Consider the following 5,172-nt stretch of genomic DNA (forward strand, 5'->3'; position numbering starts at 1 on the left):
GACGTTAGCTTTATTGCAACTTTGCTGCAGGAAAACCAATGGCCGCAGTACATTAAGGTTACAAGCCTGCACTTATGCACGCGGAATGAATGAGAATTAAGAGAAAATAAAGGGCGCTTTGCAAAAGGCCAACTAGACTATGTATATTCAACTCATGTGCATATGGCATACGTCCACAACGGGTGGTTTGACGTGGGAAAACGTAATTTTGTTTCCACAAACACGTTTTTATTTAAATCATGCTGCCTTTTCCCAGATTATAGAGCCGCTGGAGTTCGCTCGTTTCAAACTATGTCCGCGCAACCTTGGGCGATCGGAACGCACGTTATCTGCGCTTAGCCGGCAGAGAAGGGGGCTTTGTTCCGGCCCCAGAGCGCTCCATGTCTCAGTAAGGTGCCTGGTGTAGTCTCGTGCGGATGCCGTCCTATCGGTAAGTGCGGAGATTATCCTATATTCCATCATTTTTTTAATATTGGTCAATACTTAGAAGCATTTCTCTCGGAAACCATACTTAGTTCAAGGGAATTTTCCATGTCTCAATAATTTCTCTTGTCGTATGCGAGTGCGGATTGCCATGTTATCGGTTGTTAGCGAAACCTTTTCTCAAGTGCGTACGATTGCCACGCACGTGTATATCTCCTTCCGTTTCTCTACCGCGGGTGCGCTTTAAGACCACGGCGCTGCAATTATGCTTCCGTATTTTTCCTTTCCTTTTCTCCTCCCTTAAACTCGTTCTCTTAACTACTACACGCGGAAACAAAGCAACAGCGCTCGCAATCGATCCCATAGATGATATGAAATATATAATTTATAGTCATAGCACTCGTAGTACAGCCCTCTGGGCCGTTCACTTTTCGAAAGTAGTCTTATTAGGGTTATTGTAATTACACCAAGGTATTTCGCTCTCGTGAGGAGCAGTCCTTGAGATAGTTACCCGGGCTAGCTTCCCACGCTATGCGTGCCGCCCTCGCACCTGCTTAAGCTTTTCCTAGACTCTAGAGCCGCTCGAGTTCCCCCTCATCGACGGGCGGGTGTATCGGGCGTAATGCACACGGTCGTGGCTACAAGAAGAATGCTTTATTGATAAGAAGGGACGTATTTATAGCTGTGCTGCTCTCTTCGTTTGCACAGTGTTGCTATCTTGGTTGGCCGTTGCATCCTCCTTTCTTCGAAGAATGGAAACACTGAAGACACGGAAAGCACTCAACATCGAAGAGTAGCAGTCAACACTCCTAGGTTGTTTCAGTCTGCCGGAATCCGTGCGTGTAGGCCAGGCGATCTGGTGGTCTTCGCGGTCTGGTAGACCGCCTTAGTGTATCTGGGATGTTAGGTGGGCCGGATGTGCCCGTTGGTGATCGATTCGGTGCGGCCTGCGAAGGTTCAGGCGGCTGCTGCGAGGCTGCGCTCGAAGATGAATCGGGGGTGTCGTCGCAGTCGTCCGCCTGGTAATGGATGGCTCGATGGAACGCTTCTGATGTTTTGCGAAGGTGCTGTCTATTTCGACGGAAAACCCGGCATTCCTCAGTCAGAACGGTGTACGACCTTGGGGCCACGAGATCTTGGACTTGCGCCTTGATTTGCCATCTACCATTTCCAAGGATGCGGACGACGTCTCCCTTTTTAGTGGAGTTAGTGTTCTTCCTGTGGTCCTTGCTTGGACATGTTTTTGGACGGGACCTGATGATGACACTGAAAAATCTGGAAGTAGCGTTCTGAGACTTCGTCCCATTAGCAGTTCCGATGGTGATCGGCCATCCTCGAGAGGACACACCCTGTAATTGAGAAGGCCCAAATAGAAGTCCTCTTTCTTGCTCTCAGTCTTGCCAAGAAGCCGCTTGACCACTTGTACGCCCTTCTCGGCGAGTCCATTGGACCTGGGAAAACAGGGACTGGAAATCGTATGAACAAAGTCATAACGAGCCGCAAAATCTTCAAACTCTTTTGACGTGAACTGCGGGCCACCATCACTGCAAACTTCTAGTGGTAATCCATGCCTTGCAAAGATCTGACGTAGTTTATGGATGACAGTCGTTGCAGAGGTATCCTTGAGATGCTCGACTTCTGGAAAATTAGAGTAGGCGTCATAGACAACTAAATAATGCTTTCCGGCGTGTTGAAAAAGATCTGTACCAACCCTCACCCATGGCATGTCTGAAACGGTGCGTTGGCACAGGGGCTCGTCAGGCTGTCGATACGCAAACTTCTTGCAAACGTCGCACCTGTCAATGAAGTGGGCAATATCTGTTGACATTCCTGGCCAATACATCAACTTGCGAGCCCTCGATTTGCATTTTCCTAAGCCGAGATGCCCTTGGTGCACTCGTCGCAGCATCTCTATTCGCATGCTTGCAGGTACGAATACTTTAGTTCCCTTGAGGAGTACTCCGTTGACTACAGAAAGTTCTTGTGCGAAGGACTTTAGCTCACCTTCTACAGGTATTGACGACTGCAGGCTGGAAATAACGTCTTGCGTCGTTGCATCACTGGCCGTTGCTGCCTGCAGACGAGATAGGGTGGCTCGTCCAACAACGGCAGTCAGAACGCCCACGGCATGAACTTCAACGTCCGTTGAGCCTTTTTCTTGTTGTTTCTGCGATGGCATTCGTGACAGGGTGTCGGCAACAACCAATTTGCTGCCTGGAACATACTGCAACTCAAACTCGTACTTCAGCAGTCGAAGAAATAGTCGTTGCAGACGGGGTGGCATGTCGCCTATTTCTTTCTTTGAAATAGCCAATAATGGGTTGTGGTCGGTTTCGATAACGACATGTCTTCCAATAACATAATCATTAAACTTTTCACAGCCGAATGTTATGCCCAGGGCCTCTTTTTCTATTTGGGCGCACCTTCGCTTAGTTTCTGTGAGTGCTCGCGATGCGTAGCCTACCGGGCGCCAGTCTTTTCCATGTTGTTGGAAAAGCACTGCTCCGAGTGCAAATGCTGACGCATCCGTCGACAGTTTCGTGGAAAGCTCGGGAATAAAGATAGCCAGGACGGTTGCTTCCGTCAGCATCTTTTTGAGCAGCACCCACTCACGCTCGTGAACATGCGTCCACTCGAAAAGTGTGTCGTTTCTAATCAAACTGCACAGGGCCTCAGTGTGGGCTGACAACAGTGGCAAGTATTTCCCGAAATAGTTCACGGTGCCAAGCAAGCGTTGAACGTCTTTCTTGGTCGTTGGCGGAGGGTGGTTTAAAAGGCACTTTATCAGGTCGGGATTTGGCTCAATACCTTTGGAACTAATCTTATCACCCAAGAAGCTGATTTCAGTACGTCCAAAAATGCACTTTTCTGCATTCAAAGTTAGGCCCTCTGCCTGTGCCCTTTCCAGCGCTTTGTACAGGCGTTCATCGTGCTCCTTTCGCGTAGAACCCCACACTAGCACATCGTCAATGTACACCCGTGTTCCCGGGAGGTCGTCGAATATCTGGCTCATTGTACGCTGGAAAACTTCGGGTGCAGATGTAATACCGAATGGCAGTCTGAGATACCGATACCGACCAAACGGTGAACTGAATATGCAGATTTCTGATGTTTTTTTGTCGAAGGGAATTTGATGGAACCCACTGTTTGCGTCGAGTCTGCTGAAATACTTTGCATGCGCTAGATCACCTTCGATTTCTTCCCGGCATGGCAACTGAAAGTGCTCTCTCTTCACCGCCCTATTAATTGCCCGCGGGTCCATGCATACTCTTAAGTCTCCATTTTTCTTCCTCACGATAACCAAGGCTTACCCAGTCTGACGGTTCTTCCACCTTCTCGATGATGATCGCAGCATTCATCCGGTCAAGTTCTTTCTTAAGCGGCTTCTTGAGGGCGTAAGGCACACGCCGGGTTGGCTGAACCACAGGGACAGCGTCCTTCCGGAGCACCATTTTGTACTCGCGCCGCGTCCTGCCTATGCCCGTGAATATCCTTGGGAATGCCTGCTTTAGGCTTCCGTATGTCTCGCTGCTGCCCACCGAGTTCACTCTCTTGACCAGACCAAGTTGCTCACTTGCCCCGAGGCCCAGAATAGCTTGCTTCTTCTTTACTATGAAGAACTCAAGCAGCACACGCCGTTTGCCTAACTGCACGGCGAGGCGAACTTTTCCACTGTGCGGTATTTCGCCGCCCCCGTAATGGCGCAGGATGCTCCTCGTGGGGTACGGCTGCTGTCTAGTTCCGAGCCTTTTGAACAGCGAACGCGGCAACAAGTTAGCCTGTGCTCCCGTGTCGACCTTAAGCGGCACATCAGTTCCTTCAATGCTCGTTGTTACAATCCAGTCGCGACTTTCGGGACCACGCTTGCTTTCCGTCGTCCTGATCTCCAGAACGTCGAAGTCATTATCACTCTCCGCTCCTTCGACCACGTCATCAACGGCTGCTCGCTTGCCCGTACAGCAGGCGGCAAAGTGATTAGGCTTCGTGCACTTGTTGCATGTTTTGCCGTACGCCGGACACTTCCTTGGCGCATGCGAGAAGTTGCAATACCGGCATTTTTGGCGTCCGTGTTTAGCTTGCGTTCGTAATACAGCTTCAATCTTGTTTTCCTTCGTCCACGCCCTGTTTTGCGATTCGGCAAGTTCCTCAGCTTTGCAGCATTCCACCGCTGTGGCTAGGGTCAGGTCTTTCTTTCGAAGAAGCTTTTCTCGCAGGGAAGAGCTGCAAATGCCATAGACAATTTGATCCCGCAGCATAGAATTTCGTAAATCTCCGAAGTTGCACGTTCTTGCTTTTAGTTGCAGATCCCGAAAGAACTGTTCCAATAGCTCTCCGTGTGCCTGACGACGCGAGCGAAACACATGTCGCTCATAAGTTTCATTACACTTAGGCAAGCAGTAGTTTTCAAATGCTTTAACCAAAACGTCGTAGTCTTTAGCTTCCTCTGGTGATAGGTTCAGAGCATTAAACACGTCAATTGCTTCTTGACCCGCAACATGCAAAAAAATTGCAGCTTTCTGCTCCTTACTGCGTGGCTTCGTGGGCTCAGTTGCTATCAGGTACAGCTCGATGCGTTGCGTGAATGTCTGCCAGGACGCTGCAGCGTTGTCGCCCACTCGCAGTGGCTCAGGCGGGCACAGGTCGGTCATGGTCCCGTGAGCGATCCCACTTCTGACACCATGTATCGGGCGTAATGCACACGGTCGTGGCTACAAGAAGAATGCTTTATTGATAAGAAGGGACGTATTT

The 5,172-nt window shown here is 49.8% G+C and overlaps 1 pseudogene; it reads right to left on the reverse strand.

The window, feature by feature from the left end:
- Window positions 1–1,232: 1,232 nt before the first annotated feature.
- On the reverse strand, window positions 1,233–4,679 carry LOC140219875 (uncharacterized; annotated as a pseudogene).
- Between the last annotated feature and the right edge of the window lie 493 nt (window positions 4,680–5,172).

Source organism: Dermacentor andersoni, chromosome 1, assembly GCF_023375885.2.
Source record: "Dermacentor andersoni chromosome 1, qqDerAnde1_hic_scaffold, whole genome shotgun sequence".
In the NCBI taxonomy this organism is placed as follows: domain Eukaryota; kingdom Metazoa; phylum Arthropoda; class Arachnida; order Ixodida; family Ixodidae; genus Dermacentor; species Dermacentor andersoni.